Source organism: Phyllobates terribilis, unplaced genomic scaffold (assembly GCF_046119375.1).
Source record: "Phyllobates terribilis strain yellow unplaced genomic scaffold, ASM4611937v1 Scaffold_7__3_contigs__length_470593459, whole genome shotgun sequence".
In the NCBI taxonomy this organism is placed as follows: Eukaryota; Metazoa; Chordata; class Amphibia; order Anura; family Dendrobatidae; genus Phyllobates; species Phyllobates terribilis.
The window spans coordinates 269,149,903-269,165,173 of NW_027362767.1; the positions used below are offsets into that span (position 1 = coordinate 269,149,903).

Here is a 15,271-nt window from a genome sequence, read left to right on the forward strand (position 1 = left end):
ACTTATCCTGTACTGGTCCTGAGTTACATCCTGTATTATACTCCAGAGCTGCACTCACTATTCTACTGGTGCAGTCACTGTGTACATACATTACATTACTGATCCTGTACTGGTCCTGAGTTACATCCTGTATTATACTCCAGAGCTGCACTCACTATTCTACTGGTGCAATCACTGTGTACATACATTACATTACTGATCCTGTACTGATCCTGAGTTACATCCTGTATTATACTCCAGAGCTGCACTCACTATTCTGCTGGTGCAGTCACTGTATACATACATTACATTACTGATCCTGTATTGGTCCTGAGTTACATCCTGTATTATACTCCAGAGCTGCACTCACTATTCTACTGGTGCAGTCACTGTGTACATACATTACATTACTGATCCTGTACTGGTCCTGAATTACATCCTGTATTATACTCCAGAGCTGCACTCACTATTCTACTGGTGCAGTCACTGTGTACATACATTACATTACTTATCCTGTACTGGTCCTGAGTTACATCCTGTATTATACTCCAGAGCTGCACTCACTATTCTACTGGTGCAGTCACTGTGTACATACATTACATTACTTATCCTGTACTGGTCCTGAGTTACATCCTGTATTATACTCCAGAGCTGCACTCACTATTCTACTGGTGCAGTCACTGTGTACATACATTACATTACTGATCCTGTACTGGTCCTGAGTTACATCCTGTATTATACTCCAGAGCTGCACTCACTATTCTACTGGTGCAATCACTGTGTACATACATTACATTACTGATCCTGTACTGATCCTGAGTTACATCCTGCATTATACTCCAGAGCTGCACTCACTATTCTGCTGGTGCAGTCACTGTATACATACATTACATTACTGATCCTGTATTGGTCCTGAGTTACATCCTGTATTATACTCCAGAGCTGCACTCACTATTCTACTGGTGCAGTCACTGTGTACATACATTACATTACTGATCCTGTAATGATCCTGAGTTACATCCTGTATTATACTCCAGAGCTGCACTCACTATTCTACTGGTGCAATCACTGTGTACATACATTACATTACTGATCCTGTAATGATCCCGAGTTACATCCTGTATTATACTCCAGAGCTGCACTCACTATTCTACTGGTGTAGTCACTGTGTACATACATTACATTACTGATCCTGAGTTACATCCTGTATTATACTCCAGAGCTGCACTCACTATTCTGCTGGTGCCGTCACTGTGCACATACATTACATTACTGATCCTGTACGGATCCTGAGTTACATCCTGTATTATACTCCAGAGCTGCACTCACTATTCTGCTGGTGCAGTCACTGTGTACATACATTACTGGTCCTGCACTGATCCTGAGTTACACCCTGTATTATACTCCAGAGCTGCACTCACTATTCTGCTGGTGCAGTCACTGTGTACATACATTACTTATCCTGTACTGATCCTGAGTTACATCCTGTATTATACTCCAGAGCAGCACTCACTATTCTGCTGGTGGAGTCACTGTGTACATACAGTACATTACATTACTGATCCTGAGTTACATCCTGTGTTATACTCCAGAGCTGCACTCACTATTCTTCTGCTTCAGAGCTGAAATCTCACAGTATTCTATGACTGCAGTTGCACATTACATCCCCCACATACAGTCACACAGTATCCCCAAGGTAATAATGGGACAGGTGAGTACAATCTATTAATCCCTGTTATCAGTCATTACTGGGGAGAGGTGACTGTAGGACAGGTGAGTACAATCTATTACTCCCTGTTATCAGCCATTACTGGGAGAGGTGACTGTGGGACAGCTGAGTACAATCTATTATTCCCTGTTATCAGCCATTACTGGGGAGAGGAGACTGTAGGACAGCTGAGTACAATCTATTACTCCCTGTTATCAGCCATTACTGGGGAGAGGAGACTGTAGGCCAGGTGAGTACAATCTATTACTCCCTGTTATCAGCCATTACTGGGGAGAGGCGACTGTAGGACAGGTGAGTACAATCTATTACTCCCTGTTATCAGCCATTACTGGGGAGAGGTGATTGTAGGACAGGTGAGTACAATCTATTACTCCCTGTTATCAGCCATTACGGGGGAGAGATGACTGTAGGACAGGTGAGTACAATCTATTACTCCCTGTTATCAGCCATTACTGGGGAGAGACGACTGTAGGACAGGTGAGTACAATCTATTACTCGCCGGTTATTAGCCATTACTGGGGAGAGATGAGTACAATCTATTACTCCCTGTTATCAGCCATTACTGGGGAGAGATGACTGTAGGACAGGTGAGTACAATCTATTACTCCCTGTTATCAGCCATTACTGGGGAGAGATGACTGTAGGACAGGTGAGTACAATCTATTACTCCCTGTTATCAGCCATTACTGGGGAGAGACGACTGTAGGACAGGTGAGTACAATCTATTACTCCCTGTTATCAGCCATTACTGGGGAGAGACGACTGTAGGACAGGTGAGTACTATCTGTTACTCCCTCTGGATAACTTGGACGACTCTAAGTATCTCCGGCTGGAGGAGAACAGGCTCCATAAAAGGCAGTGCTGCTCGGTGCTGGCAGTGGGACAGGCAATCGGACTGTGACACTGGAGGGGGGTGAGAGTTTCCTATTTTTCATACACAAGTCTGCTTGGACGCTCTGTGGTGGTGTTGGAGATCTGGCAACAGGGGGCTTTTATTGCTACATCAGTTGCATTTTTTAACATATCTGCATGCTGTCAGTGAATGGGCAAAATGTTTTTACATTCTACTGTTAACCCATTCGGACCTCCCAACTACTGAGGGTCTGTTACGCTGCATCCAGTCTAGTTAATCTCCTAGTAGTAACGGATGCGTTACTACAATGTATCATGTGCACAGCCTGGATGGCTCAGAAACAGAGATCTAATAATTGGTGAAATATATTTGTAGGACTTAATAGGAGAAATGAGGATGTGTCAGGAATCGACCAGCACTGATTGCGCGGCCTGCAGTGAATAGACGCCAGATGCTCACGAGGTGACCGCAGTCATTGCCGACCTATAATTTACTCATTTGTCCCTGACCACAATGACAAAGGAGGACGCAGAGGAAAGTCTGTAATTACCTATCCGCGCTCGGCAGAAAGCACGGCACTACAGCATCGCACTACAGCACACCCAGTACAGCACGGCACAACAGCATCGCACTACAGCACACCCAGCACAGCACGGCACTACAGCATCGCACTACAGCACCCCCTGTACAGCACGGCACTACAGCATCGCACTACAGCACACCCAGTACAGCACGGCACTACAGCATCGCACTACAGCACCCCCTGTACAGCACGGCACTACAGCACCCGCTGTACAGCACGGCACTACAGCACCCGCTGTACAGCACGGCACTACAGCACCCCCTGTACAGCGCGGCACTACAGCATCGCACTACAGCACCCCCTGTACAGCGCGGCACTACAGCACCCCCTGTACAGCGCGGCACTACAGCATCGCACTACAGCACCCCCTGTACAGCGCGGCACTACAGCATCGCACTACAGCACCCCCTGTACAGCGCGGCACTACAGCACCCCCTGTACAGCGCGGCACTACAGCATCGCACTACAGCACCCCCTGTACAGCACGGCACTACAGCACCCGCTGTACAGCACGGCACTACAGCACCCGCTGTACAGCACGGCACTACAGCACCCCCTGTACAGCGCGGCACTACAGCATCGCACTACAGCACCCCCTGTACAGCGCGGCACTACAGCATCGCACTACAGCACCCCCTGTACAGCGCGGCACTACAGCATCGCACTACAGCACCCCCTGTACAGCGCGGCACTACAGCATCGCACTACAGCACCCCCTGTACAGCGCGGCACTACAGCATCGCACTACAGCACCCCCTGTACAGCGCGGCACTACAGCACCCCCTGTACAGCGCGGCACTACAGCATCGCACTACAGCACCCCCTGTACAGCGCGGCACTACAGCATCGCACTACAGCACCCCCTGTACAGCACGGCACTACAGCACCCCCTGTACAGCACGGCACTACAGCATCCCCTGTACAGCATGGCACTACAGCATCGCGCTACAGCACCCCCAGTACAGCACGGCACTACAGCATCGCGCTACAGCACCCCCTGTACAGCGCGGCACTACAGCATCGCGCTACAGCACCCCCTGTACAGCGCGGCACTACAGCACGGCGCTACAGCACCCCCTGTACAGCGCGGCACTACAGCACGGCGCTACAGCACCCCCTGTACAGCGCGGCGCTACAGCACGGCGCTACAGCACCCCCTGTACAGCGCGGCGCTACAGCACGGCGCTACAGCACCCCCTGTACAGCGCGGCGCTACAGCACGGCGCTACAGCACCCCCTGTACAGCGCGGCGCTACAGCACCCCCTGTACAGCACGGCGCTACAGCACCCCCTGTACAGCACGGCGCTACAGCACCCCCTGTACAGCACGGCGCTACAGCACCCCCTGTACAGCACGGCGCTACAGCACCCCCTGTACAGCACGGCGCTACAGCACCCCCTGTACAGCACGGCGCTACAGCACCCACTGTACAGCACGGCGCTACAGCACCCACTGTACAGCACGGCGCTACAGCACCCACTGTACAGCACCGCGCTACAGCACCCACTGTACAGCACGGCGCTACAGCACCCACTGTACAGCACCGCGCTACAGCACCCACTGTACAGCACCGCGCTACAGCACCCACTGTACAGCACCGCGCTACAGCACCCACTGTACAGCACCGCGCTACAGCACCCACTGTACAGCACCGCGCTACAGCACCCACTGTACAGCACCGCGCTACAGCACCCACTGTACAGCACGGCGCTACAGCACCCACTGTACAGCACCGCGCTACAGCACCCACTGTACAGCACCGCGCTACAGCACCCACTGTACAGCACCGCGCTACAGCACCCACTGTACAGCACCGCGCTACAGCACCCACTGTACAGCACCGCGCTACAGCACCCACTGTACAGCACCGCGCTACAGCACCCACTGTACAGCACCGCGCTACAGCACCCACTGTACAGCACCGCGCTACAGCACCCACTGTACAGCACCGCGCTACAGCATCCACTGTACAGCACCGCGCTACAGCACCCACTGTACAGCACCGCGCTACAGCACCCACTGTACAGCACCGCGCTACAGCACCCCCTGTACAGCACCCCCTGTACAGCACCCCCTGTACAGCACCCCCTGTACAGCACCCCCTGTACAGCACAGCACTACAGCACCCCCTGTACAACACCACGCTACAACACCCCGCGTACATCATCACACTCCTCCTAACAGCAAGGCACCACATCCCTCCGTACAGCATTGCTCCAAATTATATCAACCCCATACAGCACTGCGCCACATGACCCCTGTACAGCACCATCTCTCATCCACCGTACAGCATTGCATTACAGCACCACCCGTACAGCATCGCACAGCAGTACAGCAACCTGCGTACAGCACTGCATCGCACTACAGCACCACACCGCACTACAGCAGCCCCCCCAAGCAGCACCGCATTATGACCCGGTATATCATCGCACCACATTACAGCAACCCCCGTACCGCACAGCACCGCATCCCCCCTTAAAGCATTGCACCGCATTACAGCAACCCCAATACAAAGCACCGCAATACAACAGCCCCCCCGTACAGTATAGCACTACAGAAACTTGTGAATTGCACCGCAATCCCCTTTACAACATCACTCCGCACTACAAAATCCCACAGTACAGCAATGAACAGCATAACCACATACAGCACCGCACGAGCCCCCGCGCAACTCCGCATTACCCCCCATAAAGCACCACACTACATCCCTCTCCATACAGCATTTGCCCGCATCACCTCCCATACAGAACCACAGCATGAGCTCTGAGCAGACATTGAACCAGTAGGGCAGCTCTAGATGAGAAGCCGCAAATAAATATGCGGTTGGTGCAGTGGTCGAAGACCCCCGGTTGGACGCGCCATTAAATCTTTTCCATGTCTTGGTAATGTGACTGCAGGAACAAGGGTGTTCTTACCAAAATTATAGGACGCCTCATCATGCGCTATTCACATACTACATCAGAACTGAGCCGGTTTGTACACCTGGTAGAATGATGAGGCGTCTGGAAGGAGGTGACACGACGGGATTATAGGGCAGAGACAGCCGGGGTGGGGGGCACTGGTGTGAGGAGAAATCTGCTGGGTACAGATCAAACAATAGGAGAGTAAAACGTGTCAGCAGCTGATCACACACAGCCTGAGGGGCTCACCAGTGATAGACCGCCACCACGGGGAGGGTATAAACCACCTGCATACAGTACAAGATGGTCCTAGCCTGAAATGACTGATAACATGGAGTAATAGATTGTACTCACCTGTCCTACAGTCTCCTCCCCCCAGTAATGGCTGATAACAGGGAGTAATAGATTGTACTAACCTGTCCTACAGTCTCCTCTAACAAAGGACAAAAACCTTAAATTAATAAATAATATAGTTAATTAAGTATGATGCCAACAAAAGCACCCCCCAAACACAGTATGATAGCCCCACAGTACCCTACACACGCATGATATAATGACCCTACTGTACTCCCCAGCAAAGTGTGGCGATCCCCAACATAGTATGATGCCCCAACTGTGATCCACACACAGCCCTCAACATACTATAATGGGGTCCACATAGTCCTCCATACCGCATAATGGGCCCGACATAGTCCCCCATACCGCATAATGGGCCCGACATAGTCCCCCATACCGCATAATGGGCCCGACATAGTCCCCCATACCGCATAATGGGCCCGACATAGTCCCCCATACCGCAGAATGGGCCCGACATAGTCCCCCATACCGCAGAATGGGCCCGACATAGTCCCCCATACCGCAGAATGGGCCCGACATAGTCCCCCATACCGCAGAATGGGCCCGACATAGTCCCCCATACCGCAGAATGGGCCCGACATAGTCCCCCATACCGCAGAATGGGCCCGACATAGTCCCCCATACCGCAGAATGGGCCCGACATAGTCCCCCATACCGCAGAATGGGCCCGACATAGTCCCCCCATACAGCAGAATGGGCCCGACATAGTCCCCCATACAGCAGAATGGGCCCGACATAGTCCCCCATACAGCAGAATGGGCCCGACATAGTCCCCCATACAGCAGAATGGGCCCGACATAGTCCCCCATACAGCAGAATGGGCCCGACATAGTCCCCCATACAGCAGAATGGGCCCGACATAGTCCCCCATACAGCAGAATGGGCCCGACATAGTCCCCCATACAGCAGAATGGGCCCGACATAGTCCCCCCATACAGCAGAATGGCCCGACATAGTCCCCATACAGCAGAATGGGCCCGACATAGTCCCCATACAGCAGAATGGGCCCGACATAGTCCCCCATACAGCAGAATGGGCCCGACATAGTCCCCCATACAGCAGAATGGGCCCGACATAGTCCCCCATACAGCAGAATGGGCCCGACATAGTCCCCCATACAGCAGAATGGGCCCGACATAGTCCCCCATACAGCAGAATGGGCCCGACATAGTCCCCCATACAGCAGAATGGGCCCGACATAGTCCCCCATACAGCAGAATGGGCCCGACATAGTCCCCCATACAGCAGAATGGGCCCGACATAGTCCCCCATACAGCAGAATGGGCCCGACATAGTCCCCCATACAGCAGAATGGGCCCGACATAGTCCCCCATACAGCAGAATGGGCCCGACATAGTCCCCCATACAGCAGAATGGGCCCGACATAGTCCCCCATACAGCAGAATGGGCCCGACATAGTCCCCCATACAGCAGAATGGGCCCGACATAGTCCCCCATACAGCAGAATGGGCCCGACATAGTCCCCATACAGCAGAATGGGCCCGACATAGTCCCCCATACAGCAGAATGGGCCCGACATAGTCCCCCATACAGCAGAATGGGCCCGACATAGTCCCCCATACAGCAGAATGGGCCCGACATAGTCCCCCATACAGCAGAATGGGCCCGACATAGTCCCCCATACAGCAGAATGGGCCCGACATAGTCCCCCATACAGCAGAATGGGCCCGACATAGTCCCCCATACAGCAGAATGGCCCGACATAGTCCCCCATACAGCAGAATGGGCCCGACATAGTCCCCCATACAGCAGAATGGGCCCGACATAGTCCCCCATACAGCAGAATGGGCCCGACATAGTCCCCCATACAGCAGAATGGGCCCGACATAGTCCCCCATACAGCAGAATGGGCCCGACATAGTCCCCCATACAGCAGAATGGGCCCGACATAGTCCCCCATACAGCAGAATGGGCCCGACATAGTCCCCCATACAGCAGAATGGGCCCGACATAGTCCCCCCATACAGCAGAATGGGCCCGACATAGTCCCCCATACAGCAGAATGGGCCCGACATAGTCCCCCATACAGCAGAATGGGCCCGACATAGTCCCCCATACAGCAGAATGGGCCCGACATAGTCCCCCATACAGCAGAATGGGCCCGACATAGTCCCCCATACAGCAGAATGGGCCCGACATAGTCCCCCATACAGCAGAATGGGCCCGACATAGTCCCCCATACAGCAGAATGGGCCCGACATAGTCCCCCATACAGCAGAATGGGCCCGACATAGTCCCCCATACAGCAGAATGGGCCCGACATAGTCCCCCATACAGCAGAATGGGCCCGACATAGTCCCCCATACAGCAGAATGGGCCCGACATAGTCCCCCATACAGCAGAATGGGCCCGACATAGTCCCCCATACAGCAGAATGGGCCCGACATAGTCCCCCATACAGCAGAATGGGCCCGACATAGTCCCCCATACAGCAGAATGGGCCCGACATAGTCCCCCATACAGCAGAATGGGCCCGACATAGTCCCCCATACAGCAGAATGGGCCCGACATAGTCCCCCATACAGCAGAATGGGCCCGACATAGTCCCCCATACAGCAGAATGGGCCCGACATAGTCCCCCATACAGCATAATGGGCCCGACATAGTCCCCCATACAGCAGAATGGGCCCGACATAGTCCCCCATACAGCATAATGGGCCCGACATAGTCCCCCATACAGCATAATGGGCCCGACATAGTCCCCCATACAGCATAATGGGCCCGACATAGTCCCCCATACAGCATAATGGGCCCGACATAGTCCCCCATACAGCATAATGGGCCCGACATAGTCCCCCATACAGCATAATGGGCCCGACATAGTCCCCCATACAGCATAATGGGCCCGACATAGTCCCCATACAGCATAATGGGCCCGACATAGTCCCCCATACAGCATAATGGGCCCGACATAGTCCCCCATACAGCATAATGGGCCCGACATAGTCCCCCATACAGCATAATGGGCCCGACATAGTCCCCCATACAGCATAATGGGCCCGACATAGTCCCCCATACAGCATAATGGGCCCGACATAGTCCCCCATACAGCATAATGGGCCCGACATAGTCCCCCATACAGCATAATGGGCCCGACATAGTCCCCCATACAGCATAATGGGCCCGACATAGTCCTTCCATACAGCATAATGGGCCCGACATAGTCCTCCCATACAGAATAATGGCCCGACATAGTCCTCCATACAGAATAATGGCCCGACATAGTCCTCCATACAGCATAATGGGCCCGACATAGTCCCTCCATACAGAATAATGGGCCCGACATAGTCCTCCATACAGAATAATGGGCCCGACATAGTCCACCATACAGAATAATGGGCCCGACATAGTCCTACCATACAGAATAATGGGCCCGACATAGTCCTCCATACAGAATAATGGCCCGACATAGTCCTCCATACAGAATAATGGGCCCGACATAGTCCTCCATACAGAATAATGGGCCCGACATAGTCCTCCATACAGAATAATGGGCCCGACATAGTCCTCCATACAGAATAATGGGCCCGACATAGTCCTCCATACAGAATAATGGGCCCGACATAGTCCTCCATACAGAATAATGGGCCCGACATAGTCCTCCATACAGAATAATGGGCCCGACATAGTCCTCCATACAGAATAATGGGCCCGACATAGTCCTCCATACAGAATAATGGGCCCGACATAGTCCTCCATACAGAATAATGGGCCCGACATAGTCCTCCATACAGAATAATGGGCCCGACATAGTCCTCCATACAGAATAATGGGCCCGACATAGTCCTCCATACAGAATAATGGGCCCGACATAGTCCTCCATACAGAATAATGGGCCCGACATAGTCCTCCATACAGAATAATGGGCCCGACATAGTCCTCCATACAGAATAATGGCCCGACATAGTCCTCCATACAGAATAATGGGCCCGACATAGTCCTCCATACAGAATAATGGGCCCGACATAGTCCTCCATACAGAATAATGGGCCCGACATAGTCCTCCATACAGAATAATGGGCCCGACATAGTCCTCCATACAGAATAATGGGCCCGACATAGTCCTCCATACAGAATAATGGGCCCGACATAGTCCTCCATACAGAATAATGGGCCCGACATAGTCCTCCATACAGAATAATGGGCCCGACATAGTCCTCCATACAGAATAATGGGCCCGACATAGTCCTCCATACAGAATAATGGGCCCGACATAGTCCTCCATACAGAATAATGGGCCCGACATAGTCCTCCATACAGAATAATGGGCCCGACATAGTCCTCCATACAGAATAATGGGCCGACATAGTCCTCCATACAGAATAATGGGCCCGACATAGTCCTCCATACAGAATAATGGGCCCGACATAGTCCTCCATACAGAATAATGGGCCCGACATAGTCCTCCATACAGAATAATGGGCCCCACATAGTCCTCCATACAGAATAATGGGCCCCACATAGTCCTCCATACAGAATAATGGGCCCCACATAGTCCTCCATACAGAATAATGGGCCCCACATAGTCCTCCATACAGAATAATGGGCCCCACATAGTCCTCCATACAGAATAATGGGCCCCACATAGTCCTCCATACAGAATAATGGGCCCCACATAGTCCTCCATACAGAATAATGGGCCCCACATAGTCCTCCATACAGAATAATGGGCCCCACATAGTCCTCCATACAGAATAATGGGCCCCACATAGTCCTCCATACAGAATAATGGGCCCCACATAGTCCTCCATACAGAATAATGGGCCCCACATAGTCCTCCATACAGAATAATGGGCCCACATAGTCCTCCATACAGAATAATGGGCCCCACATAGTCCTCCATACAGAATAATGGGCCCCACATAGTCCTCCATACAGAATAATGGGCCCCACATAGTCCTCCATACAGAATAATGGGCCCCACATAGTCCTCCATACAGAATAATGGGCCCCACATAGTCCTCCATACAGAATAATGGGCCCCACATAGTCCTCCATACAGAATAATGGGCCCCACATAGTCCTCCATACAGAATAATGGGCCCCACATAGTCCTCCATACAGAATAATGGGCCCCACATAGTCCTCCATACAGAATAATGGGCCCCACATAGTCCTCCATACAGAATAATGGGCCCCACATAGTCCTCCATACAGAATAATGGGCCCCACATAGTCCTCCATACAGAATAATGGGCCCCACATAGTCCTCCATACAGAATAATGGGCCCCACATAGTCCTCCATACAGAATAATGGGCCCGACATAGTCCTCCATACAGAATAATGGGCCCCACATAGTCCTCCATACAGAATAATGGGCCCCACATAGTCCTCCATACAGAATAATGGGCCCCACATAGTCCTCCATACAGAATAATGGGCCCCACATAGTCCTCCATACAGAATAATGGGCCCCACATAGTCCTCCATACAGAATAATGGGCCCCACATAGTCCTCCATACAGAATAATGGGCCCCACATAGTCCTCCATACAGAATAATGGGCCCCACATAGTCCTCCATACAGAATAATGGGCCCCACATAGTCCTCCATACAGAATAATGGGCCCCACATAGTCCTCCATACAGAATAATGGGCCCCACATAGTCCTCCATACAGAATAATGGGCCCCACATAGTCCTCCATACAGAATAATGGGCCCCACATAGTCCTCCATACAGAATAATGGGCCCCACATAGTCCTCCATACAGAATAATGGGCCCCACATAGTCCTCCATACAGAATAATGGCCCCACATAGTCCTCCATACAGAATAATGGGCCCCACATAGTCCTCCATACAGAATAATGGGCCCCACATAGTCCTCCATACAGAATAATGGGCCCCACATAGTCCTCCATACAGAATAATGGGCCCCACATAGTCCTCCATACAGAATAATGGGCCCCACATAGTCCTCCATACAGAATAATGGGCCCCACATAGTCCTCCATACAGAATAATGGGCCCCACATAGTCCTCCATACAGAATAATGGGCCCCACATAGTCCTCCATACAGAATAATGGGCCCCACATAGTCCTCCATACAGAATAATGGGCCCCACATAGTCCTCCATACAGAATAATGGGCCCCACATAGTCCTCCATACAGAATAATGGGCCCACATAGTCCTCCATACAGAATAATGGGCCCCACATAGTCCTCCATACAGAATAATGGGCCCCACATAGTCCTCCATACAGAATAATGGGCCCCACATAGTCCTCCATACAGAATAATGGGCCCCACATAGTCCTCCATACAGAATAATGGGCCCCACATAGTCCTCCATACAGAATAATGGGCCCGACATAGTCCTCCATACAGAATAATGGGCCCCACATAGTCCTCCATACAGAATAATGGGCCCCACATAGTCCTCCATACAGAATAATGGGCCCGACATAGTCCTCCATACAGAATAATGGGCCCGACATAGTCCTCCATACAGAATAATGGGCCCGACATAGTCCTCCATACAGAATAATGGCCCACATAGTCCTCCATACAGAATAATGGGCCCACATAGTCCTCCATACAGAATAATGGGCCCCACATAGTCCTCCATACAGAATAATGGGCCCCACATAGTCCTCCATACAGAATAATGGGCCCCACATAGTCCTCCATACAGAATAATGGGCCCCACATAGTCCTCCATACAGAATAATGGGCCCCACATAGTCCTCCATACAGAATAATGGGCCCCACATAGTCCTCCATACAGAATAATGGGCCCCACATAGTCCTCCATACAGAATAATGGGCCCCACATAGTCCTCCATACAGAATAATGGGCCCCACATAGTCCTCCATACAGAATAATGGGCCCCACATAGTCCTCCATACAGAATAATGGGCCCCACATAGTCCTCCATACAGAATAATGGGCCCCACATAGTCCTCCATACAGAATAATGGGCCCCACATAGTCCTCCATACAGAATAATGGGCCCCACATAGTCCTCCATACAGAATAATGGGCCCCACATAGTCCTCCATACAGAATAATGGGCCCCACATAGTCCTCCATACAGAATAATGGGCCCCACATAGTCCTCCATACAGAATAATGGGCCCCACATAGTCCTCCATACAGAATAATGGGCCCCACATAGTCCTCCATACAGAATAATGGGCCCCACATAGTCCTCCATACAGAATAATGGGCCCCACATAGTCCTCCATACAGAATAATGGGCCCCACATAGTCCTCCATACAGAATAATGGGCCCGACATAGTCCTCCATACAGAATAATGGGCCCCACATAGTCCTCCATACAGAATAATGGGCCCGACATAGTCCTCCATACAGAATAATGGGCCCGACATAGTCCTCCATACAGAATAATGGGCCCGACATAGTCCTCCATACAGAATAATGGGCCCGACATAGTCCTCCATACAGAATAACTGGCCCGACATAGTCCTCCATACAGAATAATGGGCCCGACATAGTCCTCCATACAGAATAATGGGCCCGACATAGTCCTCCATACAGAATAATGGGCCCGACATAGTCCTCCATACAGAATAATGGGCCCGACATAGTCCTCCATACAGAATAATGGGCCCGACATAGTCCTCCATACAGAATAATGGGCCCGACATAGTCCTCCATACAGAATAATGGGCCCGACATAGTCCTCCATACAGAATAATGGGCCCGACATAGTCCTCCATACAGAATAATGGCCCCACATAGTCCTCCATACAGAATAATGGGCCCCACATAGTCCTCCATACAGAATAATGGCCCCACATAGTCCTCCATACAGAATAATGGGCCCCACATAGTCCTCCATACAGAATAATGGGCCCCACATAGTCCTCCATACAGAATAATGGGCCCCACATAGTCCTCCATACAGAATAATGGGCCCCACATAGTCCTCCATACAGAATAATGGGCCCCACATAGTCCTCCATACAGAATAATGGGCCCCACATAGTCCTCCATACAGAATAATGGGCCCACATAGTCCTCCATACAGAATAATGGGCCCCACATAGTCCTCCATACAGAATAATGGGCCCCACATAGTCCTCCATACAGAATAATGGGCCCCACATAGTCCTCCATACAGAATAATGTGGCCCCACATAGTCCTCCATACAGAATAATGGGCCCCACATAGTCCTCCATACAGAATAATGGGCCCCACATAGTCCTCCATACAGAATAATGGGCCCGACATAGTCCTCCATACAGAATAATGGGCCCCACATAGTCCTCCATACAGAATAATGGGCCCGACATAGTCCTCCATACAGAATAATGGGCCCCACATAGTCCTCCATACAGAATAATGGGCCCACATAGTCCTCCATACAGAATAATGGCCCGACATAGTCCTCCATACAGAATAATGGGCCCGACATAGTCCTCCATACAGAATAATGGGCCCGACATAGTCCTCCATACAGAATAATGGGCCCGACATAGTCCTCCATACAGAATAATGGGCCCGACATAGTCCCATACAGAATAATGGGCCCGACATAGTCCTCCATACAGAATAATGGCCCGACATAGTCCTCCATACAGAATAATGGGCCCGACATAGTCCTCCATACAGAATAATGGGCCCGACATAGTCCTCCATACAGAATAATGGGCCCGACATAGTCCTCCATACAGAATAATGGGGCCCGAACATAGTCCTCCATACAGAATAATGGGCCCAACATTAGTCCTTCCATACAGAATACTGGGCCCCACATAGTCCTCCATACAGAATAATGGGCCCGACATAGTCCTCCATACAGAATAATGGGCCCGACATAGTCCTCCATACAGAATAATGGGCCCGACATAGTCCTCCATACGAATAATGGGCC

At 51.5% G+C, this 15,271-nt stretch overlaps 1 protein-coding gene across 15 annotated transcripts in view; it reads right to left on the bottom strand.

The window, feature by feature from the left end:
* Positions 1-15,271, bottom strand: part of FNBP1 (formin binding protein 1) — a 122,295-nt gene that overhangs the window by 57,511 nt on the left and 49,513 nt on the right. The gene's annotated exons all lie outside the window — the stretch shown is intronic.